The 27,859-nt window shown below is 47.8% G+C and overlaps 1 long non-coding RNA gene across 1 annotated transcript; it reads right to left on the bottom strand.

Annotated features, from left to right (window-relative positions):
• Positions 1 to 842: 842 nt before the first annotated feature.
• Positions 843 to 27,285, bottom strand: LOC308062754. The gene is made up of 2 exons (XR_013927670.1): positions 26,099 to 27,285; positions 843 to 9,515 (listed from the first exon to the last, which is right to left on the bottom strand). It is a non-coding gene; the product is annotated as an uncharacterized lncRNA (long non-coding RNA).
• Between the last annotated feature and the right edge of the window lie 574 nt (positions 27,286 to 27,859).

Genomic DNA, 27,859 nt, shown 5'->3' with positions numbered 1-27,859 from the left:
GGAGGTGCCTCTGGTGTCTCCAGCAAACAGTCTCAATTGTCCTTATAAGCATTTTAAACGGATGATGATCCTAATGAACTTAATAGCATCACTATCCAGGGACAGCATCAACTCATTGCCATCCTGTATTTTGCAGAAATAGCTTCTCTTTAAACAGTGTGCCCCTGCTTTGAACAGTAATGGTTTTTAAAAGTGTCTTAGCACACAAAGGCAAAATCTTTTTTGAAACAGGGTGGAATTGGTTGGTGATTATCACTGAAAAGCTGGCAGCCACCAGCTAACCTTCTAACAATGAAATATGGGAATTTACCTTCATGCTTCAGTGCTTGCTATTCAGCTGTCTACCAGGGTCTAAATCAATGATTCTACACCCTCCACTCAAGGTTTCTCTTTCAAATGCTGCACATATGACCTTAAGTTCATCATCTAAACAATGCAGTTCACGTTTAATTTCATTAATCTGAGATCTTCCATAAAATTGCAATATGGCACCATACCTTTCAAGTACCTTCATTAAAATCCATGTTATTTCTAAATCCTATGCATATCTATGAGGTCATACGGTGTTTTATTAAAATGGATTTTTGAAAGGCTCAGCTCTTTTATCACCAATTGTCATAAGGTAGTATACAATAAGAAAAATTTTAAAAAGAAATGCTCTCCTATTGCTTAGGTGATGACCAGATCACCCATTTCTGCAAATTACCCGCTTTCCTAATTTTTAGCCTTTTTCCAAGGATTTTACATTTGGAGTGGAAGGAAAGAAATTATCAAACCCTCCTTGTTCCTGTGTTTTCTGCTGTTTACTGTGCCTGGTGCAGTTACCCTTTTGAATATATCATGCCATTCAGATGCAGTGGACATTATTTCCAGGATTTTCCCCCAGATGCGTATGTTCTCAGACTGCACATTTGATTTTTTTTTGCTATTGTTGGACTAATACATTGGCACAAATTTATTTTTCTACTGCATCCCTCTCCCTATCTCTTGTCTACATTATATATTATATGGTATTGTGATAACACTTTGGAAGGCCAGTTGGAGCAGAGACCTCATGATAGTAGATGCCAAGAGCACAGAAGACAGATCCTGCCCCTGAAAGGCCCCTCTCTCAGCACTTCCCACCCATTTAGATCAGAAGATATTCAAAGGAAAGAATTTTCCTCTTTATTTTGTGCTTGCAGCAAGCAGAAGCAGTTTGTGCAGTAAAGTTCTTACATAATTCAGACTTAATGTGCATAATAATAATAGCAGCAATACAAAATAAATAGATTAGTCATCTTCCTAATAAGAATGTGCTGAGATCTGCCTCTAGTGCCCTGATTCTGCAAAGGCCCGGTGCACGGCTGCCTTCCTGCACTCCAAACACCTGCAGCCTCCAGACCCTCCCACAAGCCACTTGCACTTGACAGGATTATTTCCAGGATCAGGGAACAAATTCATCCTGCATGTTACCTGAGCTTACCTGAGCTGTGCTTGACTCTGGGTGTTTGCAGACCCCCCTGCTGCTTTAATAAGCAACATCACAGCAGGGAAGGAGAGAGAGAGGGCTGAGCTCCCTGGAGGAGCATCTCAGAGGTGGGGCACATTCCCCCGGCCTTGCACAGGAGTTGTTGATTCTGCCTCTTTATTAGCAGGAGTTTTACTCCCTTCCTGTAATGAAAAGCAAAATAAAGTGCTATGCTCCAGCATTTATTACAAAACCACCAAAACGCACTTCCATAAGAAATCCGAGCAACAAGTAGTTCCTTAAAACGAGGTTGGTTTATATGTCTCCCTGTGAACTGGGGAGAAAAAACACCTAAAAAGACTGGGAGTAAAAAAAAAATCTTCTGGAGCATTGTAGTTTCAGGAATACCTGCCTTGCTTCTGAGTGACACGAGCACACCAGGCGGCAGCCTGTGTGGGTGCAGAGGTACCCAAAATGCTGCTGTGACACACTCGGTAAGTCAAACTTTAAATCCCCTACCTACACGTTGAGGCAAACCAGCAGAGTGGTACTGCGTTCCCACCCTCAGTGGCCGCGGTGTCCCAGACTGTGCCAGGCTCGGTGGGACAGCTCGGAGATACAGGCAACAATCACAGCCTCCCCTCCCACGTTTTCCCCAGGCTTCACTGCACCTACGCTGGTTTCCATCAGTAAATTCTGCAAGTCTGGAGGCTACTGAAATCACCAGAAGACTTCTCTGTGTGTATGGGCTCAGTTTAGACTTCATACTTTAATTAATTGCAAGTGAGGCTGCATTGGAGCAACCATTGCTCCCTCCTTAATTAAACTTGCCACTTAAATGTAAGTTCAGGACCCGCATATCGATCTCTTCTGGAAAAAATCCACCCACTCCTTACGTTAGTACTAAACAAAAATAGATCCCTGGCAAAATCTAATGCAAATATTCACGTATTTAGATTTTTCACAAAGGTAAAGAGGACACAAATGACAGTATCTATGCCCAAAGGAAAATAATGTTCCACAGCATTTTCCATCTCCTAAGCAAAAAAAAAGAAAAAGAAAAAGAAAAAGAAAAAGAAAAAGAAAAAAGCATTTCCATGCTCCTAAGTAGCCTGAAGAGACAAAGCTGTCCCACGGTCCTGCCCTCATCCTCTGCACTGTTTTACTGAGGCTCCAGCAGGAGACACTGAGACACTGCTATTGAGATGTCATTTGTGACAAACCTTCCACAGTTAATATTGGTTGATGACTTCAACCTCGCCTTCCTTCATCCTTCCATAAAAACATACCACGCCTGCAGTACCGCACTTACGGTGTAACATTACTCTGAAGAAGCAATTACAGCGAGCAGAGCAAGGAACTAAAGACAGGTCACCTAAATGAACTGAGGGAAAAGTACATGAGAAAACAAGAAAATGTCTTCATCACTTTTCAGGCTTCAAATTGGAAAAACAGGGATCAATACAGCAGAACTTCATTTAATGGTGTGAAAAACAATCCACCCCAAGACAGGCAGGAATCACTTATAGCAAAACAAACAGGCCAATTAGGGCTGGGCAGGGCGCAGCGGGATGCAGGCACTGGAGCCATTCCTCCAGCCTCGGCTGCCTGAGACACGGGCACAAGGGACAAAGCCACCAATGGAGGATGCTCCGAGGCCACACAGCAAAATATCCCCCCAAAAAGGGCCACATGGCAGCAGTTTGCTCCTTTTTCTCCCCTAATTTTTTCACTGGTAGTGCTTGCCATTCATTTTAAGATTGCAGAAGTGGCATGCAGCACTAGCTGATGCAAACACCAAGAGACCCGGGCTGGGAGACGGGGACACAACACATCCTCGTGTGTGCTGAGGTTCAGCCAACACCTCTCGGTCTGGCCCCCAGAACAGCCAGGAGGAGGGTGTTATTGAGCCATGGCTTTATGTCATCCACAGTGCTGGGGATGTGCAGAACCCCTTTACCACAGCTGTTACCACTAACACCATTCCCAGCTGACAGCAGCAGACTCTGTGGAGCCACACTCACATCATTCTTGCATCCTTCCTCAAGACTTGGTCCAGCGTGGCCTTAAAACTTTTGCTATCAGAGTCCAGCATCCTCCTCAGTCAACTCATTCTGCCAAATGGTTTCTGTGTTGGAAAGTTTTTCTTCATCTATAGAGAAATGGCAGCTCATCTCTCCAGCATGCCATTCAGGACACTGTACCTGAATGCAAACATCTGCCACGTGAGGATTTTATTGCTTTTACTGTCATTGCCACTGCCAGGTCCTGTAGCATATTAAACAGATTAATAGAAGTGATGTAGAGGGAGTATAAAACCTGCCAGTCTTCACTGTGGGCCAAGTGCCACTGAAATGGAGAGAGGCTGGAGCTGACATTTGCAGAAGTAACGTCATGTTATTAAAACAAATTTGGCATGAGGCGAAAATATGTTTGCTTTGCACTTAATAACGGCTATGAGAGCATATTCAAAATCAAATATTTGTAAGGCAGTAAGTTAGCATTTTCTCCTCCCCTTCGTCAGTCAAATCCGGTCCTCGTCTTACTGAGTCACAGGGCTGCTGTTTTTAAAAGTACATCAAAATGCAGAGTGGACATCCATCAGGCCTAAATCTCAAATTAACTTTGAATTTATATTTGTCTTCAGAAAAATAAACAACCCCAAAACATGTGGCCACAGTCTCTGGATGCATTTACGGAAAACTGCTATGCATTGCAATTTTTCTCTCTTTTCTTTTTTTTTCCCTTCTGCCGAAACATTGGTTGTATTTTCTCCCTTTATTTATTGGAGTGCTAAATGGATTATTTCAGTAATAAATCAGGCCTTTTCATTACATTTTTTAAGGTGTTGTCACTGTTATGAAGTACAGTGTGCCATCAAAATTAAGCTCAGATTGCATTACCACCTATTTTATAGATAGAGAATTACTTGATGGATTTTTTTTTCCAGCAGTCTAAGCAGTTTGAGTCTTTCCTTCGAAGAACAACTGGCTCCCTAGTTTCACAGAAATGTTCCTCTACAAGTTACGAAATTTTCATTCAGATTGTCTCACAAATATCTTTGCATTATGTTTTAAACCAGAGGGATGATATTTATTTTAGCCCAAACCAACTATTCATGTAAATGCAAGGAATTGTTAATGGGTACAGGCAATACTGGAGCAGAATTACCCGATGTGTCTGGCTCCTCTCTCACTTCCCAAGGTATAAATCAGAAGTAATTCCACTGAAGTCAGTACAGTTACCTTACAGCAAAAAAAAAAAAAAAATAATGCCTCAATGGCACTGGAATGAGGCAACCTTTCGGTTATGCTGCATTTGTAACAAAGGTGACTGAAGGAGATGCTGATTTCCAGGGTAATTGCTAGCTGACTTCATCTGAGCAAGAGTCCGTGCTCCTTGCCCGCTGCCAGCTTTCCTCCGGGCAAGCACAGGGAGCCCACTTCATCATCTCCCCGTTCCATGGCTTCGCTGCAAAGGACAAATAGCATTACTGAGGCTTAATTTCCAAACAAATCTCCGCCTATGAGAGTTTAGTATTAGCCTTCTCTAATTAGCAGTGGAAATTTCTACTTGGGTGTTATAATATGCAGTAATCATATATGAAGTTATGGGAATTTTATGAGTATTAATAATAATCTTATCTCTCTGTGTGTGCATGTGTGCAGGAGTCCGAGACAGTGCAGGGTAGCTCAGAAAATCCAAATTTAAATCTCTGAGCTTCCATATGTGATGGCAGCGAGTGATGTCGCATCTCTCCTCACAGACAGTGGAGCTATACTGCACCCTCACCTCCGAGATCTGCATGGAAGTACCATCAGGAAAACTTCCAGAAAGCTTGCAGGGGTGAAAGCCTGTGTTACACTGTGTTTCCCACCCCAATGCAGGAATGGTACACGCACACCCCTTTGCCTGCCTGCTCAGGCTCTCCATCAGAAGGAGCACAGGGAGGCCAGCATGGGAAAGACCTGTGTGAGCCCCCCTGTTACAAAGCAAAAGCAAAGCATCTGTTCTGTTAAACACTTCAGCTGAAAGGAGTATTAAACACTGCTCTGTTAAAAGTACTGGATCTTGAGCGGATGTTTAAAGTTAAGTGTGTTATGAAAGGCTTCCTGAATTACATCTTTATGAGTAGTATATTTATCTCAGATGGAAGATGTAGAAAAGAGATCCGTAACACAGCCAGTCTGCTGCGGCATGGCCACATCGCACCGGGGAGCAGACTGAGCTGCACAGTTCAGGTCAGGTAGATCAGGTGGACGGGACTTTGAGTCACATAGGTTAAATCCAGACCGCTGACCTGCGGGCTCCGTACCACCGCTGCTGCGACACTGCTGGTTTTAAGCAATAGGTGGCACTTCAGGAAAGAGTTTCTTCTAAATTGTCAAAGCAAGGAGTTTTTCAGCATTCCTCCTCTGTGCCTTTCCTTTAAATCGACAGTAACATTTTTGCCAGGATTTTTAGAAACCAGAATTTCCCAGAAGAAATAAATAAACGTCTCACCTGCAAATTATACAAACCCCTCCAGCCTTCGCTGTGCCTGCTCCTTCTTCCACCCCCCGACACAAACTGGGAGCAATCCAAAGAAATTAGTGACATTACCCTCCAGTAGCCCGGTGACACTTATGTTTCAATCTTCAGAAAAGCGACTGCAAATCTGTGGACATGTCTGCCTACTGCTGCAAAAGTAATTTTAGAAAACTAGCTACTGCACATTATGGGCAATACTTTGAGAGCCGTATGTGTCAGTGACCCGCTGCTGCATCCTCTGACAGAGCTGCAGAGCATTTCATTCGTCTTCCCTTTCTGGCCACAGCACTAGCAAGATGAAAGCTTGAAATCTTATGTATTATTTAAACCTTCCCATCACCCCCACCCACCCACACAGCATCTCTGATTGTCCAGTTTGGGGATAGCCACAGTGTAATGCACTGCACCTCTGCAGATCGTGATGTAGAAGCTGGCCACTGACCACCCTCCGAGCAAGTCTCTGCTCTGTGGCTTTGCAGGCTGCAGGGCTGGGGCAGAACTTTGCAGCTTCCAGGAAGAAGCAATAATTTCTCTTTAGTGCTCTGGGATGACTCTTCCTGAGTGCAGAGCGGATGATGTGCGTGCTTAGTGCTCACCTGGGAAAGGCCAGGCACCCTGCGGTGCTGGCCACCAGAAAACAACTATTTACAACTCAGAAGTTTTCTCATTCATTAAAGACATAGCAGAGGACCAAGCTGCTCAAGGAGTTAAATGTATTAAGCAATTTACAATTAATATAGAACTCATTCCAGAGATATCTACTAGAGAGTACAACAGGGCAATTAACCCACTAATACACTAGGCTATTACATCGCTATGTCTCTTATTTTAGCCTGAGGTGATTTGAAACGCATTGGATTAAAGGATATTACAGGAGATAGCATGAAAAATAGCTTAATGTAATGAGCCATCCCGTGATGTCTGCTATTAAAGATGATTTGCAGTTGAAAACTACAACATACAGTAGTTCAGCCATTTAGAAACATGAGTATGTTTAACCCTTTTCTAGCCCATGTCCCTTAGATAAATCAGTGCAAGAGCTTCTCCCCCCACCCCCCATTTTCAATGCCTTTATCTGAGGATTATCAAATGCACCTTGTTAAAGTACAATAGTATCTTTGGGAGAATGGTGCCTGAGGTTGATAGAAAAACAGTAATCTGCTAATAACTTTTAAAAATAGATCCTCGAGAGAGTAAATAGGCTCAGACGGAGGAAGGCTATTTGACTGGTGACACGTCTGCGAAATGGGAACTTGTAACAAATATCTATACTAGCCTTAGGCCTGTCATATCAGTTTCAAATGGTAACTCAGAACTGGGAAACAAAAGCACCTTATCTTAAAATCTATAACCGTACAGCTTAGCATGGAAATAGCAGCACGCAGGGAGAGGAGGGCTCAGTGGTTGAAAAGTTCCTGCCTGTAGAGCAGACCTGCCACGGAGACCTCTGATAGCTCAGGCACGTTCGCTGCTGGGTTTGTACTGCAGGCAGCCGCAGGTCAGCAGCTCTGGTTTAGTCTGGCTTTGGTCAAGAAACCAACACCATAAAGTCTGGGCATTGAATAAAGGCATCTGGAAGGCATCTTGATCTCAAAAAGAAAAACACACCTGAGCAAATGCTTAGCTCCAAACACAGAGCTTCACCCATGGGCTTCATCCACCTTCGCCAGCAAGGGAAGGACTGCGCTGCTCATGTCCGAGGTGGATGGTGAGCGTGTGGAGGTACTGGGTGGCATCTGATCCTGTCCGCACCAGCAAGGCTGCCTGCAAAAGAGCCCAAAAACTGTGTTGCAGCCAACATGGCTTCCCATGAGTGGCTTTAGCACAGTTGCACATTAGCAGCACTCTGCCAAATTACTCAGCTGTAAATCACCTTCCAAAGCCTGATCTCCTGCACAGACAGTGCTCCTGCAGAAAGTCAGTGGCCTCAAGGATGATCTGGCTGCTCAAGGCCTTCTTCAGGTGAATTTTAAAACTCTCCAAGGATGGAGATTCCTCACACCTCCAGGCATCTCTTCCAGAGCTTGGTCACTGTCATTAAAGAAGTGTTTTTCTTACATCCGATCTGAATTGTATTTGCTGTTGCCTCTTCTTTCACTTCATTTAAAACCAGATAGAAACACCTACAGAAGGCCCCTCCAGCCACTACATCTACCGAGTCTGGAACAAAGAGGAGAAATCAAGCATTCACCAGGAGCAAATGAACTCAAAGCAGAAGCATCCCATGGCATCTCCCAGAGCCTGGCATCAGCCTCCTCTGCAAACCCACTCAAGCAGACAGCCTCTGCCTGCAGCTGAGCCAAGGAAGCAAACCTCAAACCTGCCCAGGCTCAGGTACCCCACCGAGCCACTGGCCACCACCACTGAGGAGAGGGAGCCTGTCCCTTGGTTTGTTGCTGGTAACTTTTTATGCTGTTCTTCTAAACATAGCGCAGGCTTTATTACTTACATCTGTGAGTATTTTAGCCCCAGCTTGCCAACTGCAAACCCATGTCCTTCCAGCCCACATGTCTGCTGATTTCAGTTCTCAGGAAAAATCATGATGCTGGGAAAACAGTTTCCACCTGGACAGTGTGCATTTCTCTTTCTCCTATTTCTGCATTTTCCTCTCTGACTCAGAATGCAGTAAAATCATTGAACTCATGCTGTCAGTCATGTTTTTTGTCTATGAAACAGGTAAGATTCTGCACACCCCAGGCACAGTTTCTCTTCTTAACAATGCTATTTACACAGAAATAGAGATGAACAAAACAGGCACTTATTTTTCCACCAGAAAAAGGCAGGATTTTTTTCCCCATGCTTCCTGTGAAAAAGTTTCTTTTCTCAACAAACAGAAAGCAAGGAAAAAAACCCCATGCAACCTATTAAAGACATCCCAGAGGGACCTGGGGAAGAGTTATAAGTAAAAATACGATTAAAAGAAGATAATTTTCTGGATAGCTTTGCAGCTAGGTGAGGGATTACAGAGCTGGGTTTTCTTGCCTGCCTCAATGGAGGCAATCCCACAGCAACTTCTTTTCAACTCCCGTACCTGTCATCATCTCCTTCTCCATCCTGTTTTGCGACGAGGTCCTGCAGACCTGTGGCATTAGGCCTCACCTCTTCCACCTCAGGTTGCCTTTCTCCATTTGAAGAGCTCTGCATTTGCTGCTCCAGCCTCAAATAACAGCCTGTTTGAGCTGGGGTTTCCAGCCAGACCCTCTACCCATGGTACAGGCAGGACCTCAGGAACAAGCCCATGTGTACCAATGCTCTGAGCATTCTTATTTCCATTTTGCCCCTGGAGGTGTGGTAGCAAAGTGGCTCAGCACCTGCAAAGCCGCCCCAGTGCTCCCTGTGAAACACCTGATTGCCCCCGTTGCCCTGCCAGCACTTGTGACGGGGCTCTGCACACCGCATCCCTCCATGTGCACGTGTCCTCTGCACCATCCCTATGGACATCTGCTCACATCAGCATGGCTGCAGGATTCAGGCTGCTGGTGCAGGTTTCTCTGATGGTGAAGCTCTCTGGTCTTCGCAGAGCAGTGCTTTCTCCCTGAAACCCAAATAAAAGCACTTGGTTGTAAAATAATATATTTTAGAAGATTCACATGAGGATTTTCTTGTTTGCATAAAAATAGAAAAACAATTAACAGGGAACAGTCCAAACTGATTATGCTTCTTACTTTGGAAAGCACATTGGTGAGGTGCTCTTTACACAAGGGATAACTTCGGGGCAGTCAACATGAAGAACTGGGCAGGGTAGTTTGTAGACAGGAGGACACAAATGCTGCCTCAGCCCACACCTCCCAAACACAGTGGGTGCAGCTACTTCTTTTCCAGGAGTTTTTACCACCTCCTCTTGCACATTCTCAAAATATATGTAGACAGAATGAACAATTATCCAACAATTAAAGCAAATAACCACAAATGACACAAACACCACCAAGATTAAATCTCCACCTGAGAAAACATGACCTGGCAGTGCTCCCCACCTCCTTCGCACGGCTCCCAGCACTGTCCCAGGGCCAGCCACCTGGGTAGTGGAGGTTGCCCAGAGTATGGTCAATGGCTACTCAGGGATACCGTCACTGATTGCATTGGCTTTCAATGGTTAACCCATGCCCTGAGATTTAAAAGGTGTGTGCCAATGTGCACTGAAATTAGGAGGAGGATAGATGGTATCATTATGGTTCCTCCTTTGAAAAAATTGTGAGGAATGAGGAAAAGAAGGGGAAAAACCAGCAAAAAGTGCTCTCAGGCTGAGATTCTCCTGGACCTGAGCTGAGACATTTCCGCACCAAAGTGGAAACAGAAGACAAGAAAAAGCCATTTCCCCAACTGACACGCACACCCATGCCGCAGCAGCATTCAGCGGGGATTTTAGGCAGAGGGTGGTGCTTTCCACAAACCCTTCCACAGGGGCAGGAGGGAGGAGGTGGTGGGGACCTCTTTCTAATCAAAGAACTTGTCACTGCCACTTTGGTGTTAGCAGTTGCCATGAACAATAACCAGGATCCCGTGCCTTTGAAATGCATTATTAACAGGCTACATTCATTGCTATCCACCCCTACTCCAACCGGCTTTCCTTTTTGTTTTACTCTGGGCTGCCTGCATCCCAAGTGGCACGGGAACCTGTCATTTCTTGTTTCCATCCAGAGGAACAAGTGATTTGGGAGAAGGGGAGAGGATGACCAGGGCTTTCTGACCTTTTCTCCTTCAATTTCATTCCTCTCCTCTGCGAGGAGAAAATGGCAATCACACTAGGTGGAACCGACAAACTCATCTCTGTGTCACTCCCTTACGCGTACAATAGCTGTGTCACTCGGCATCAGGGACGAGGAGGCAGTGATGGGATTACGGGCCCATGATGGCCCTAATCTGTGAGCAGATTTAAGCCTTCCCGCTGTGCTGTTGATGCTGGCTGGGGTGGGGTTATTTAATTGTAAGGGCAGTTATGCAAAATGCAGCAAAAATCTACGTGCTCTGTCCATTTTTTCTTTCGAAGTGGGACTGGTGTCTCCCTGTGCCTGCAAAACTCCTCCTCAAGGGGGTAAGAGCTTGTGGCGTCTGAGATCACTAAGCTCTTTGCATCACTTTGTAAATTAAAATGAAGATATCCCAGGAATATACTATAGTGGTGAGGAAACCAAGGCACAGACAAGTCAGTAATGGGGCTGTCCCAAAAGCCATGAGAGGACCAAGCACCCAGGTCCCTGCCCTGCGCCCTCCAGGGCTGGGCTTCCCCGCAGCCAAGTGGGGGGGCACAGCACAGGAAGGCAGCCGGACACCCAGCGCGATGCCCACCCTGTGCCACCCCCAGAACTGCTCTGCCTGTACCAGCAATTATCCCACAGGGAGAAGACAAGAGACACCAGCGGTCCCTGCAGAACTGTCCCCAGCACCTTGCAGTTGCTACATGGAGGATAGGATGGCCCAGAGCATGGCAGCCGCTTCCACAGAGGGCCAGCCCAAGCCACTGCTGGCATGCGGACGAACAGAGCAACTAATGAATAAAAATAGTAGTAGTAAAAAATGGCTGGACAAGAGTACTCTGCACTACAACTGGCACCTCTTCACCAGGGCTTTGCAGGTCACTCCTGAACCTGTCCTGGCACACGCCGCTCGGTGTAATGTGTTTGGCTGGTTTGATATTGAACGCGATTGTCTGCCACAGGAGCCCAGCGGGCTGTGCCTGCTGGAGGCAGTGCCTGCGGGGCTGCCGAGCACCAGCGCTGCCCCGGCCCCCGTGAGCTCCATGCCAGCACCAGCCCGGTGGCACCAGGGCGCCTCAGCCCCAGCAAAGGCAGCGGAGCCACCACCACCACAAAGCCATCGGGTTTACACAAACCACCGGCTGCGCCTCTTGGATGCAGAGTGACAATTCACATCTCACCTGGTGGCTGCGTATGGTTTGCAAACACACCTTGATTTGTGAAGGGGAATGGTTTAAGTTAAATTAGAGATTTCACATTAAAGGGGATTTTTCTAAACCGTTCTTAGCCTCAAAAGAATAGAGCCTAACACAAAACCGCTGGAGACAAGAACAAAGACCAGCTATAGCATCATTTTAGTCAACTGTAACTAGTTCTAGATGAGATATGGTGTTGCAGGACTATATATTCCTGGTCAGCATGATGCAAACTGCATGATTACTCCTAATACTCGAATGGAAAAGCACATGAAGGTGAAGGGGGGAGCAGAGAGAAGCAGGGGAGAAGGTTTTGTACAGAGAGATCTTCTACAAGAAAACTCCCTTTTTGGAGAGTAGGAGGGATATTAGTTGGTAACAGCAAGAGCACAGTTTTTTGAACTCCTATAAATCATTATTACTGGAATGTCCCTGAGGGGATGAGAAGAATGAATCAGTTACACACACACACATAGCCAAACTTTTAGATGGAGAAAGAAAAAAAAAAAAAAAACCCACACCAAAAAAAGAGGCGGGGGGGGAAGGGAAAAAAAGGGGGGGTGGAGAAAAAAGGAGGGGGAGAGAGGGAAAAAAAAAGAATAGAATAAAAGACAAAAAGAGGAAGAAGAAGAAAAAAGAAAAGATAAAATAAGAGAAAAAATAAACATAAGAGGGAGAGGTAAGATAAAAAGCAAAAGAGAAGGAGACAAAGGCAGGAGAAAGGGAAGAAGAAAAAGGGGGAGAGAGAACAAAAGCAGAAGGAGGAAAAGAAAGGGAAGAATGAGAAGGGAATGAATGAACTTTGGAAGCAATTTATAATTCCTTTCACCTGCACCATGAATTGAACATGCAAAAAAAAAAAAAAAAAAGAAGAAAAAAAAAAAAGGAGGGCAGGAAAGGAAAAATATTCCGCCTAGCATGCAGATTATCATTTGAAAAGATTCTGTTGCTATGTTTTTGTCCCTGGGTGATGAAAATGAAATTGTCTGATGTGTGCGCCGTGTTAGATTTACCTTTGCAGGGTTCACCCACAATCAGTAGAGAGGGGTCATGCCACAATATGTCATCTCACAGCTCCATCACACCAACTCCAATTTATACGAGGAGGTATTATGCATTTCAAAGGAACCCCCTGCGCGTGGCTCTTGTTACTGATCTATATCACAGCTCAGCTGAGGGAAGATTAGTTCTGCTGCAAGGGCAACGAGACTTATTTGTTTATGATTATATTCTCCTTAAAGACGCACTATTCCTTTTTTTTAATGTCTAATTTAAAGTGTACATTAAAGGAGTTGGGGAGGGGGTGGGATGTAAAAGGTGAGAGAATTCTGCACTCTCCCACAAGGAAACCTAATAGTCTTAGTCTCCCATGCATCGTGCTCATTAAAAAAAAAAAAAAATTCTCCATTTAAATGCAAATTTGAGTTTTAGCTGGGGACTCCCCCAAAAGCTTCTCTTGGAAGCACCAGGGAAATAGGATTCAGAAACCTAAAATGGCTGACAGCAGCCGAACGCCCACAGAAAACCCTTCCCGTCTAAATACCCCCATCCTTCCCCTCCGCAGCCCGATGCCCCCGGGTGCCCGTGCCACGTCCTCGTACAGCCCGGCTGGCTCAGGCACAGCATCACTTATCACCGCGCTCCGCTGCAAGATTGTTTTACCTCAGGCAAACACCACCCCAGCGAGCTAAAACTGATAATATTAGCCTTTCAACTCCTGCTCACTGTTACTTTAATCAACGTTTTCCCAGAAAGTCGACGCTTTTGTCCCTGATAAAGGCTCTGAAGGATTTAATGAGGCCGCCGAGTGCCGCAGACCCCGGGAAGCCCTGCTCAGCACAGCTCCCTGAATGTGATCTAGGGGGGCCCCAGGTGACGGTGGGCACCCAGGACATCACCAAGCAGCTGGCACCGCTTCCGTGGTTCCTGAGGTGTGGGGCACCCCTGTAACCCCCTACATTAAAAAGTCAACAAGCCCTGGGAAGTTTTTCCAGCAGAAGAGCAGATTAGTTTGCTTTGATGGGGGTAAGGTACAGAAGGGCAAGGCGGTCGTGCCCCGCTGCCCTGGTCCTGCCTGCCATGCTGAGGATGCTCAAAGCTGCCAAGGAAACCCCACAGCGGCTGCAGAACCAGGGCACCAGGGATGCCCCTCCCGGAGGAAAGCCCTACGCTGTTGGGGCATCCACCCCTGGGCAAAAAAAAAATAAAAATAATTAAAAAAAACTTAAGAACAGAATCAAGGTTTTAAAAAGAAAAAAAGCCAAGAGGTGAGATGAGGGAGGTGAGGGCACCTGTGACCACTCTCGCAGCAGACGGGTGTTTGCTTTCACAGTGAGAGCAGGGCAGGGTTCACGCTGAGCTCTCACGCAGACACTTTCGCTTATTGTTGCTGGGCCTGTTTCCGACTCCTCTGCCCATGATTAACGTATCACTGGTTATAATAAATAGGCCCATTCCCATCTAGGAAATAAATGGGTCCAGTGGGGACCCACGAGGAGCGGAGACACGGAGATGCCGCTCTCTGGCCCCATCTCTCGGTACCTCCCAGCCCCTCGGCAGAGCAAAGCCAGCAGCGATGGTGGAGTTTGCTCGGAGCAGGGCAGCGAAGGTTGCCCGCACACCTCCAGCTTTTCTTACTGTTTTGTTGAAGCATTTTGCCAAACTTTGTGAAATCCACACCAAATTGGAAGCATCTAAGCCACCATCATCTTGGCTCAAAATTATCGTCAGCTGCATCGATTAGATGTGCAAGACTGAAAGTGATACCTATCTCCCTGTACAGTGCTGTCACTGTGCTGGAACAATAGATGAACAGATAAAAGTATATAGAAGAAAATGAGTATATTAATTAAGGGTGGAATTGGCTCATATTTCACTTGAAACATACCCTGCATTTATGTGGCATTTGCCCTCCCCCAAGGCTGGAGCAGTTGGTGGGATGCAGGATGGCTGTGGTACCCATGGGGATCCCTCCCAAGGAGCTGCCGGCCCTACAACAGGTCCCTCTCACCCTGGGGGCCTGATCCCGCTCATCCATGTGCTGGGGAACACCCAGGGAAATCCGCGGCATTACCAAACCCCTGTGCCTTGACACGAACGGGCGTGCTGGTGAAGGAGCGCTCCCAGCAGCTCAAACCCAGTGTTAAATATTTTCTCCTTAAGTGCAAAATCTTTACAGTACGGCTCATTGAGCTTCCTCTTACCCCAGAGCTTCACCACAGAAGGAAAACCCGGGATGCCAAGGGTCAGTCACAGGTCCCCAAAATCCAGGTTTACCCAAAGGGCCTCATGGCCATTGGGCTCTGACCTGAGCTATAAGACTCTGTCTGCGCCAGCCCCAGCATCACCCACCACCACCCTGGGTGAGGAGCCGACAGCCGGGGGCAGGTGGGGGGTGTCCCCCCCGGTCCTGCAGGAGACCCTCCTGGGAAAGGAGCCAGCCTTCCCTCTCCCTGCCATTTCCTCCCTTGTTCTTTGTAAAAACCACACTTATTCCACTACTTTGAAAGCTCATAATATGATGGGTGAAAACAATTAAATGAAATAGACTGGTAATACCCATGGGAAAACATTTTTAGATATGATATTACAATCTTGTTTCAAAATTGGATTTTGCCAAGAGGAAATACAGTTTATTATAAAACACATTTTCTTTTAATTTAATTATATAATCTTTGGCTTCAGAGAAGGGATGCTTAAATCAGACCCATTTAATTTTCAAGTGTATTCACCCATCACCTAGGGCAAATTGGTTTAAATTAGTAGGTGACTATATAAGTTCTAGATATGTGTCAGACAAAAATTTATCTGCGAACTCTGTATAAAAGACCATCTACATCAGCAGCACAGCAGCAGAAATTACCGGGGATGAACAGACAAGTATCTGAAGAGTAGTATTTGCTCGGATTTCAATGATGCCCGCTACAAAAACCGACCTAGGATTATTTTTTTTTATCTTTGTTAATGTTTTGCCAGATCAGTTCATCACACTGCATGTCTGCACTATGCCAATAAAAACTGATGACCTGCAGTTAGTTTCTACCAGGTGCATTAAATTCCCATAACGTGAACAGATCTTGCTAAGTCTACCATAGCCTCTTCTTTTGCAGAGATTACATTTCCAACCTAATGACAAGAGCGGTTTGTTCAGATGCTGCAGTCCCTGAACTCTTCCTGCGATCCGTCACGGTGACCCGGCGCACGTCGCTCGCCCGCGCTCTTGCGAAGCAGCTCAAGACGGACGATCCTGCGCACGTTATGTCACGCAAGTCTCTTCCCATCCCACCCCTTTTTTCCCCACTGCTGTGTTCCCAGAACCCACGGTTTGCTGGGATGCAGCATTTGAAAGTGGCCAAAGAAAATACCTCAAACCCAAGTCACACGTGCAAACCTGGCTTTGAACAAGCAGACGGGCATTTACCATTTACGGCTCCCAGAGCTTAAAATCCGCGGTTTACTGCTGCTCGCTGTGGTTTGGGATAATCACTCGGAAAGACAAGAGAGGAAATTCCTCAGCAAAAGGAAAATACTGCAGTGCAGTCAAGGCTGACTCGGCGAGAACACTACAGTAGTAATAAATAATAATACGTGGGACTTAGATGTGTTTTTCATTCCAGGTATCGAAACGCTCTGCACTAGCACTGGCTGCGGGGGGACGAGCCACCCCATGCTGTGCGGCCACGTGCCAGCCTGGCTCCAGCGCCCGAGCCAGCCCCACTACCAGCACCCTTCTGCCAGGGGGCTCCTGCCTGCGGGCACAGCTTGGAAACCTGCTCCAGGAATGGTTCTTGAGACCCACCTGAGCCCCTGGCTCGGTTCACACCCCCCATCAGCCCTCTCCCTATTTCTGCTCACCTCGGTAAACACGTCTAGTTTTGTACCCTCCGGAATAACTCTCCAGGTGATGGCACCAGCAATGGGCACAGGGACCTCGCGTTAAATAAACTGAAAAGCAGAGGCGTCTGCCCCTGCCCAGTGACACCTGGGTCAGAGACCCAGCCAGCATTAGAAGACAGGAAACAAAAGCAATATCAAAACACAAAAAGCCCACCATGCAAATGATTCTTGCAAAGCTGTTTTCTTTTTAAGGAACAACAAAATTTATATCATTAACTCTCATGCTAGGCAGCGAGCACGGGCCCCTCTAAGAGCCAAAGCCTGCGAAGACTCCCACTGCCACAGCCTCAGCAGCGTGCATGCGTATATATACATCTATACACACACAAATATAAACATATACATGCATCAGTGTAGGGGAATTCTGAAACAGTGATTTGAATGAATTGAGAGTGTTGCTCAAAGGCAAACTCTTACTAAACTCCATAAAAACATCATTGGCAAAAATAGCTTCTTGTAAAATAGAGATCGAAATCCGGAATTCCCACAGCCAAGATCTAAATCCTTCATTCCAGGTTAGACACAACTCCCGTGCCCTGGCGAGGGCTTGCCAGCACAGTGCTGGCTGGCACCCCGAGGCACAGCGTCGGCACGGGGGGGAAGCCCGCAGGTGCTGGTGCCGCAGCCATCGCTGGCCCCGGTATTCCTGGTACCTCTTCCCAGGGATGCGCGGTGTCCCGTGGGCAGGGAAGGTCACAGCCCTGGGAAGCACCGCACTTTGTGTGGTTTTGCCACTATTTGTGAAACGTCGATAGCCGGATGTGCTTGCCCAACACGTGCAGGTGTACATCGACGCACGTGCAGCCATACTGATATATATATATAAGTAAGCCATAAATCAATAAATATGATTATTTCAACAGGTGTTGGACATCCACCTCCTTCTGGGTCTTTGATGCTCTCCCCCTCAGCTCCCCAGTTTGGAGATGGACCCAGGCCATCCCACAGACCAAACCCTGCACGGACCAACCCTGCCAGCTGCTGAAATGCAGGTGTACTCCGAGTGTTATGAAAACATATGATCTCAGCCATGTCTGGCAAATAAACATTACAAGGGGCTGTTTCAAATCTTTGTAGTAGCAAATCTCAGCACTTAACTAGTAATGCAATAAGTCCTATCAAGAGCACACTGAAAGGTGGAATAAATTTCCTGGAGAACAATGCGGGTGATGTATGCATATGACCAATGCACAATAAAACTGTAGAATGGGAGGAAAAAAATGCATACAGTCAATACAATAAAATCAGCACAAGTATAGGCTGTGTAAGCAAATAAATCTAACAATCCAAATATTTTACAACACACTCACATGCAGAACATTTTTCCCCCCAGAAATCTTAGGGAAAAAAAAAAAATTAGACTGTTTTGCATCTTAGTGTATTGTAAAGGCACCAGCGGCTGTCTGCACAAATTACCATTCATCTAGGCGTTGTTGTGGAAATTTTCAAGGGATTTGCAGTAATTATATGACAAAATGCTTGCAAATCTCACTCATTGCTGAATAGAAACACACGGGTCAAAGATTGAACACTCTCAGCTTGGTAATTTGTAAATGTCAATCAGACGGGGGCCACGGGAGGCACACAGGCGTAAGCAGTGAAAGGCAGAGCGATTCCGTAGCAACCAGAAAAAGCCTTTTCAATACAGATTATAAAAGGCACGGGATAGTTTTACTTTCCAGCCTTTTTTTCCTTTTTTTTTTTTTTCCCTTTTTTTTTTTTTTTTTAAACAAACTGATCACCTTGCACCAAGAGGAGGAGGAAGAGGGGGGGAATAGGAGGAGGGAAGTAAAGAAAGGAAGGAAAAACAGTTTAAATAAAACTGGTGAGATTAAATTAACTGATACATACATTCGCAGAGGTAGATCGTTTGCTCTGTAATAAATATGGACTCCTATCTTCCCTTCTCCGAGACAGCAAGGAAAGCAAAATAAAATTAAAAGATATAACAATAAAAATTATAAATGCATTGCGGTCCCGCAGACCAACAGCTTGTAATGAAGGCTGCAGCGGAGCTGGGTAGCACGTTATCTCTTGGGATCATAAATAGGTAGAGGAAGGCAAGGTGAGGGGGTCCGATGTCCCCCTCCCCTCCCAAACTGCCACCAGCCTCCCATGGGGACACAGACCTTCTTCGAGAAGTCAACTCCATCTTTTCCCATTTTCCGGAAAGTGGGATTTGGAATTAAATTGTTTTAAACTATACAAAAGAATCCAAATCCATGGGGAATACATCAAAGCGATGTGATTTGCCTCTCGGGGGAAGGGTCTCTCCTCCACGAGGGCGATTCCAGGTCCAGTCACCGCCTGGGCTCGGTGGGCACCGCAAATTCATGGTGCTTGCCCTCGGGGGCCCGCAGCTTTTCTGCAGCTTGCCCTCTATTTCAGCACTAACAAAAATGGTATTTTTGTTTAGCAGTACTGATATCTGAGGGCTCCCGAGATTGGTTGCCTTTGTTTTTTTAAAAAGAAAGGGGGAAAAACCCACAGAGTGACAAGACGCTGCTATTTTTGTCCCCAAAACTACTATTTTAGGACTGAAAGCCCCATTGCAGGAGAGCTGCAAACACCCCAAGAAGCTGTCCGGCTGTTCCCGTGGGTGCCAGGTGCCTGGGTCAGGCTGGTGACAGGTGCCCCCAGTGTCACCTCCCTCTTGTCACACCGGTAGGAAACCACGGCCAGCCCAGGCTGTGCCAACAGGGCTCCCGCTGCTTCGCCCACACGTAGTCACACCCAAGTTTTCTTAAACTGAGCATCATCTGGGGCAAGTTTCAAGCGCAGAAGGAAACGCCGGAGCTGACAAGCTGCAGAGATATTTTTTCTGTACCAACAGTCACGGTGAGCACAGTGAGATGCCGTCACCCGCCAGGAAGGGCTGGCATCAGCCAAACCGCAGGGTGTGGTCTGAACACCAAAACCATTCAGAGCCCTCAAACTTAGAAATGTCACTTTTGGTACATGGCATCTCCCAAGCCAGAAAGGTTACAACAAACAGCAGCAGAGCTGGAGGTTAATGCAGAAATCAGAGGATTTATACAGAATTTTGTCAACACCAAAGCCCAAGCTGATAAAATACACCCTTGGCTTAAGTGTAACACTTCCCTCCCCCCTGCCCCAGGCTTATGGGAGCCAATGACTGGTTTAACTGGTTCAGAAGAGAAATCCCACCACAGACAAGGGTCACCTGTGACATGAAGACACTGAGGAGCACAAGAAATGCTGTCCGGCTGCCTCCTTGCCTGCCAGGTGCATCCACCCCTCCCAGTCCCCAGGTGGGACCCCCAGTGCGGCTGTGATGGGCTGCCCCCCCATACCTGGCCCCAGGGATTTTGTGACCTAAACTCCTTAAAGATGCTGTTTCTTTCATGCTGTCACAGGCTGAGCTCCCAGCCCAGCCCAAGCCCGGGTGCAAACGCACCAGCCCGTGTTTGCAAAGGGAATGGGTGTCTAGAGGCGTCAGCATTTCAGCACCGCCACATGCTCTGCGTGGTTCTCCGCCAGGATGGAGTCACCTTCACCAGCAGGATGACCATGGGCAGGCAGCAGCTCCCAGCCCTGCCACGATCTGCCTCCAGCAGCGGCTGGGTGCCAGTGTCACCCACATCACCTGCTGCATCCCTTCCCTCTGCCACCCGCAGCCCCGGGCGCACCTCGTACATCCCGAGCTCAGCCTGAAGCCGGCTCCGGCGCTTTGCAGGGGGATTACGGGCTGCTCCGTGGTGCTGGGAACGCACTACCTGCTCTGCCATTAGCTCCACCCTCAAGCGGATTTAATGAATCTGAGAAAAATTATGAAGTACCATAAAGCCACAAGTATCATAAAAAGTATAATAAAATTGAGAAAAGCTATTAAGTTATAAATACAACCAATACATGCAACATCACTCAGATGGCAGAAACTAGCTATAAAATAAAGTCATTTTAAACCATCATTCTACAAGTTACCAAGTCTCTTAATTCACAAGTCACACGTCCCTTTATGGCATCCAATCCTATTGTCTGTATCGAGAGCTTTATAACATATATCTTCCTGTACCGGTTAAACATACACGTGCCCTTACACACAATGGAGGACAAAGGACTTCAGGCACCGCTGCGGTACCTCTCACTGCCCCCCAGGAGGGAGCTGGGCAGATTTCCACTCCGTCCCTACGTGGCGTCTTATTTAACCAACTCCCCAATTATCTAGCAAGTGCAGAAAACATCTTTGGAGCTGCTGCCCCAGGTGGGGGTTTGGGGAGCAGGGAGAAAGAGGGGCTCCAGGCGCCCCTTCAGCCCACAGCCCCACATCAGTGATGCCGCCTGCACCACGAGTCACGCTGCCGCAGCATCAGGCTCCAAACACCCTTCCTATTTAAAACCAAAGTTATCCCAAACGTACCAGCACTGAAAACAAATTACTCTAATAAGGTGCTTAGTAAGAGGTGTATTCATTTCCTAAATATATACATATATATAAAAGTCAACTGCAAAACCAAGGGTTTACAGTGCAGGTGTATTTCATTTTTGCTCACTCAATTTAAAGACCAGGCTTTGCTTATCAAGCTCCCAATCACCGTAAAACAATTTCTTCTCTTTATTTACTCAAAAGGTCCTGCGTGTTATGAATATTCATTGTAATAATTGAACACACTGTTCACAGCTTGTTGTGTTTACTGTTGGCCCAATAAAAACCAAACAGGTTAATGATGATCTTTAATATGGGAATTTAATATTATTTCACCTATATATTGGCTAAAAGTTTAGCTTCCCCTTTAAGCCTCATCAATTTACTGAAAATAAGTAACCACCGTAAAAACATGCTGCAGACTATAAGTCAGAGGTACATGCCTCTATATATTTGTCTTCTGTGCTTTTTTTGCTGAATTTCTCATTTTGGTTTTAGCTAACGTACTAGAGAAAAAATGAGGTGTGATTTGGGTTTTTTCTCTCCCCCTAAGAATTATTGCTGTGATGGGGAGTTCAGCGCCGCTGGTCGGTCACGGGAGAGGTGGGTGGAACAGGAGCATAGCCTGGACTGACAGTGGAAAAAAACCCTGTTATGATCCAGCAGTCATTAGAAAAAAAGATTTACCAAAGATTGTATCCAAGCGAGGAAGCCTCTTAAAATGGCAATTGGTGCCTCTGCTTTGCCATGGGACGAATTGGCCGCGGCAGCGCCCTGGGCTCCCTCGGAAGATGCCACCCACACCAAGGCTGGTACTTGCTAATTAACCTACTCCAGTAAAGACCTAAGAGCTCCCTATTAGCCATTTAGAACAGGCTGTCAGAGACACGCAGCCAGACTAGAAAGGACCAGCACAAATCAGGAGAGTTTATGAGGATAACTTACATTAATTTTATCCTTTATAGGCAATAAACCTTTGCTGGTTCATTACTGGCCACTGTTAAGTTTTAAAGGAGTTTTGTAAGGCGGTGGGGAGGTGCTGCCCATCCCGTGTCCCATGGGCACGGCTCGGCGAGGAGGAGAGGTGGGTTTTGGGGACAGGGTGGGTTTGCTGCAGGCACAGGGCAGGGGACGCAGCGGGGCCGTCACTGACCCCCAGCGGGGACTTGCTCTACGATGGCCTCGTCACTGCTGGTGTTGGCACAGGATGGGGTCCCCCCGCCGACCTTCCTTTGCTCACAGCTTCCTGCAAGTCCCAGCTCAGCACCCCCGAAATTTGTTCTCTGCTTTTGGAAAGGGCGCGCTGGCCTGGTTAACCCTTTCCTCTCTGCTCACAGCAAAAGCTCACCCAGCACCAGCAGCCCGGGGATGCCACTGCGGTGCCCCAACCCCACTGACAAGGGATGGTCCCACAACAAAAACGCAAACACGAGGGCTCCCCGTTCCTTTCTGCCACCCTGTGCTGAACATCCCTGGCAGGAGGGCAGCAATGCCAGCTGCAGTCGGAGCTTGTCCCCACTGGCTGCCGGGCACCGCCAGCTTGGTGCCATCACGCGACCAAGACAAACGCTTCACTTGCTGCGTGCCTGGGTCAGCTTGAACACCCGATAAAAGCAAGTGCCATTGGGTCAGGAAGAAATTACAGAGCAAACTTTCAAACTACAGAGCAAAAATGATACTAAAGGTGCAAAGCTGGAAAATAAAAAAAGTGTGAGGGAGAGAAACCTGCAGCCACCACCACTGCCTTGTCCGTAGTTGCACGATGATTCCACAGCATCAACTTGGCTGGAGACTTTTCCTGGGTCTTGAACATTAGAGAAATATTATTCTCAGAACTACCTGAAGTTTTATTTAATGCAATAAAAGCTCATTTTTGATAGGAATTAGTCCTGAAATAGAAGACTATTAGGAAATGCTGGATGATGTATAGCTCAGCCCTCTGAACTAATGAGCTCCCAAATACCGAGGCACAGGGGAGGGGGCTGCCAGGGTGTTTGATGCCTTTTTGTCAGAGAGGTGGAAAATGGGACAAACAATTAAGAAAATGTCTAATTTAGCACTGAAATTAACGGAGATCTCAATTTATCCCAGCTAAGCAGCTAGTCCTCTATCAGAGCTTTGGCATTGTCACAGACTGAGCCGAAGCAAAGTTCCTCCCTCTTCCAAACTACTCAAAGGACATGAGAAACTAAACCCAAACTGACAAACATCCCCCAGCCCAGAAAAAACACAGAGCAAGAGAAAACCACAGGTATCACCTCACTTACAGGGTTTTACAAGGCATTTTCTATTAATAGAATTGTTAGCATCATTTAGTGGGAGATTATTCCCAGAGTCCCCTCCAGCCTCAATCAAGAGGAGCTACTGCTAATTTTAAGAAATGACATCGACTGTTTTCCAATTTGTTTCTTCCCAATTCTTGGCAACTATTTAATAAAGTAAAGGGATTCAGGGCAAAAAGAGGAAAGCAGCTGGAGCTGGGGTCTCAGGGGTACGCCTCACATCCCTGTTAAAGCACCTTTTTGCAAGAAGAAAGGAGAAAAAGATGAGGAAAAATCAGTAAAACAAAACCAGTAGCAAGGGCACCAGCCCCTACTCCTGCAAAGACAACAAACCTCATTTCCCTTTGGAAGGCTCCAAGCTGAGGGTAGGAAATAAAATGACCCAAGGAGATAATCTGCATTTCAGGCATTTATAACCTTCAGTGACCCTTACCTGAAACCTGGGCGGGGGAACTGAGGGTCCCGAGGAAAAGCCCCACCAGACTGATAACTGAGAGCACCTGAGTGCTTCCTCCGAAGCTCACACTGATGAATTAAGGGAGAAGTTCATCTAGAAATCACTTGTTTCTCTGCAATTTTATTCAGCTCTGCAGTGGTTCTTAGCACACACACCCCAGCTGCAACCAGAGCAGCTCTTTAACAAGTTCCCTTGAATATTTCTCCATACAAGAGGAATAATTAACCCCACTTGCAGCAGAAGGCAGGTAAAAGGAGGGGGAAGGGGAGTTAGGCCCCCCACACCTGGAGCTGCACTTTTGGGCAGTTTGGCCCAGAAGGGCGTGCTTGGCCCCAGGGCTGCCGGGAGCACCCCTTCCCACCCCGGCTCTGCACTGGGATGCCAAGCAGGAATTCAGAGATCCGAAACAGGTGACATAAAGTAGAAGGAACCCAACCCAGGAAGGCAGCTCCTGTCCGCCGGGTAAATGCCATATCTTGTGAGGCTGTCCTTTTTAGCTGTCTATATAAATAAAAAGGCTCCCCCTCGTCTCCATTTTTTTTCCGCCGAGCAGCCTGTGTTCATTGTAGCAGTAAATGGAGTTCTTTAAAAAGGTGTACGGGAGCTCTCAGTATTACGGTTGCGACACTGACGGACACCATAGATCACGCGGTAACACAATGCAGTGCGGATGCAGGGCCTGATCCTGTGCCCGCAGGGATGCAGAAAGCCCTGGGAACCCATGACCCAAATGGGGGGGTGAACCCACCCTGAGTCTCGGGGAGCTGCGGTGCCCAGAGCCAGCCCCAGCTCCTGCACCAGCAGCATCCCTGTACGCTTTGGCACCAGCTTTTCCGACCGATCAGCCTGGTCCTCAATTCCCAATGTGTGGCAGCATCCCCCGGCCACCATGGGTACCAGCCCGTGGTGCAGTCCTGCCTGCTTTGCTGGGATTTCAGTGGGTTTTTTTCCTGTCACAGGTTCCCATGGCCATTTACAAGAAACTCGGTGATTCTGCATGGGACAGCGGTGGGGTGGACAGGTTGGTGAGTCAGCTGCCGGAGCAGGCACCGTCTCCCCCGAGCTCCATGGAGAGGGCAGCCATGGGCAGGATCAGGCCCCCAGCCCAGGAGAAACGACACCTGCTCAGACACAATGAGCATCCCCGTGAGGCGCACAGCTCCTTGGAGCAACTCGCAGCTTTAAACACGGCTGGTAGACAACGCGTAGCTCTGGTGTTACATACGGCAGCGGGTGGCCATGAGATGCGCTGCAAGTAAGTGAGATACACTGGAAAAAAATTATATTTACCAAGAGACTGTCATCGCAATTTAGGGATTTGGGGGACTGCAGGAGGGGGAGGATGCTGCAGCCGGCCAGCCAAGAGCTGGGCCATGGGGCACACCTCCCCTGCAGCAGCAGCGCAGGCATTTCCCCCAGCAGAAGGGTCTGGAAGTTTTTTATCTGGCATTTTGCTGGGCAGGTGGAGCTCTGTGCACAGCGTGGCTGCCCCAGAGGAGACAGGGTTGCAGGGCCTGAACTCAGAGATGGATAATCCAAGATGCATTTGCTTCCTCAGCCCCTTGGCTGTGCAAAAATGAGTTGTGCAAAGTCCCAGGGGCAGAGCCAGTTGCAGTGGAGGTGCAGGGGCTTTTCTCCATCCCACAGCATTAGCTCACCTCTGCTACGCATGCACCTCCCCAGCCAGCCCCCCACCCCAGCCCCTGCTCTCCATCACCCCTTTGCCGCTCTCCTGTCATTGCTGCTGTTGGCTCATCCCCTGGATATACCCAGGAGCTGAAGGCAAGACCCTGCTCCTCCAGCACATCCCGAGGGCAAATGCAGAGGCATGGGCAGGGACATGCTGTCGGCACCAGCACCACAGCCAGACTGGCCACCGGAGCCCAGAGCTCAGAGAAGCCCAGCAGCAGCCGTGAAACAAAACAGCGATGGCTGGAAACGTGCCTGGGTGAGGGGACGCTGCCCAGCGCAGCTCTGCCCTCCCTCCAGCTTCCCTCCGCTGTCTGGGTTCCAGTCCCACAACACAAGACTCGAGGCCAAGCAGCGACTGGCACTCAGAAGGGATGAGGAAAAGCATGCCGCGAGGCGGGACTGGGACTTGGTCCAGGGGGCACCTCTGCCGGGGACAACGGCATCAGCCTGCTTGGTGCACCCTGTCCCGACGCACACGAGTGCGGGAGGAAGGAACTAACCCTGAGCAGCAAACCTGCACCTGCAGCGGGAGTGGGGCAGTGCTGGCAGCCAGCATCCCTCGCGGCATCCCTTGTGGCATCCCTCGCAGCATCCCTCACATGGCTGGACCACCCAGACCTCTCCCTCCAGTGCAGGGGATGCTTCACCTTCACTGTTGGCGCTGCAAAGGAGAAACCACCAACGTTATTTCCAGACTCTATGACAACGCCGGCTATTTATTTCCTTAAGTGAGTTCCCGTGTTGGGAACAAACATGGACTTGCTGGTTTGCAGCAGGGGGAGGCTGCGGGTGCGCTGGGGTGCCCGGCCTGCCCAGTGTCCTCACGCTTCACCCAGCTGCCTCGTAAGGAAATTATCGCACCTGAGACTTGGCCGTAGAACAGAACAGATTTTGTCAAATTGTGTTGAGATTTGTTTAAAGTGCATCTTGTAAAATCGTACATGTTCAGGGAAAGCAATCTGGGATATACTACTACCATTAATACATTCTTTTATATGACAAATAATAACGTGTGTTTATAAACATCTGTTACTGCACAAGCAAAAATAGTTCCAAAAAAAAAAGAAATCCAATATAAAATAAAATGACTTTTTAACTTTAGAAATTCAGTTGCAATCATGAGATACAATCCATTTCAGACAGTAACAGAAATTTCTTTTTTTTTTTGAGTACCAGCCAAGCGCCCAACCAAACAATGAGCAGGAGCAAAAAAAGATCTTTAACATGACACGTGGGAGGGGAGGGGGGAGCTCAAGGTTCCTCTCTTCTCTCTTGAGAGCTGAGCAGCGGGGAGCAGACAGCAGAGCTGGAGGTACACTGATCCTGATCCAGGCACCATTCCCACCTCTGGTGTTTTCTTTAGGAAACCAGAAGGTACGTGTTTCCAACCCAGCTGCTTTAAGAAAGAGAAAAAAAGAGGAGAATCCCCTGTATTTCTGAAAGCCCAGCTTATGTGTATACACACGTCTTCTTCTCATATATAATGCTTCAAGTAGCAAAACAAATTCCTGTAACTGGGGTCCCTGTTCTACCCCTCCAGGCCAGCTAAATGATGCTACTACACCAAACACGGCTGCAGCGTTCCTGATGGCCTCGGCTGCAATACACAATCTATACATCAGGTTTCCCAGACCCAGCACGGTGCTGTGTGTGGCGCTGGGCACCCAGAGGGCCCCATCTGCACCCAGCCGATGGGGACACCCAGCCGATGGGGACACCCAGCCCAGCCTCTGCCACAGCCGCCCTGTGCCACGTGCCTGGGGACGGGGCTGGTGCCACCATCCCACGGACCTGCCCAAACGGTGCCACTGGCAGCAAGTGCCTGGGTCCCGTTTAGCCCCCTCCAAGTATGCAAAGGCAAAAAATGGATCTTTGAGATGGTTTTCTCACCCACCTCCACTCGGGCGCTGGTCTGGGCAGGTGGAGGGACCGCAGCAGCAGCACCTGTCACCTCTCCGCAGATCAGCCCCTTCATAACTAACAGAATGACCAAAAAATGTTTTTTCGCCATTTGCTCAGCGCTCTGCTGTGCCCCAGCACATTTCTTGGGGTTCCATCTGCGTCTCTCACGGGAGGGATGGGCCATCTCCAGTGGCCACAGAGGGGACAGACGGAGCTGGACCATGATGGGAGCTTCCAAACCCGGTGTGGCTGCAGCCAGCAGCTCTCACCCAGCATCCCTCAGCTGCTGCAGCCCCTCCCCAGGGGTGCGGAGCCCTCACCCACCCAGCACCCATCGCCCCACGACCACCACCTTGCACAGGAAAAAGTAACG

Source organism: Falco punctatus (assembly GCF_963210335.1).
Source record: "Falco punctatus genome assembly, chromosome: 1".
Lineage (NCBI taxonomy): Eukaryota > Metazoa > Chordata > Aves > Falconiformes > Falconidae > Falco > Falco punctatus.
The sequence above is the reverse complement of the archived record's forward strand: the minus strand, read 5'-3'. Positions and strand labels throughout refer to the sequence as shown.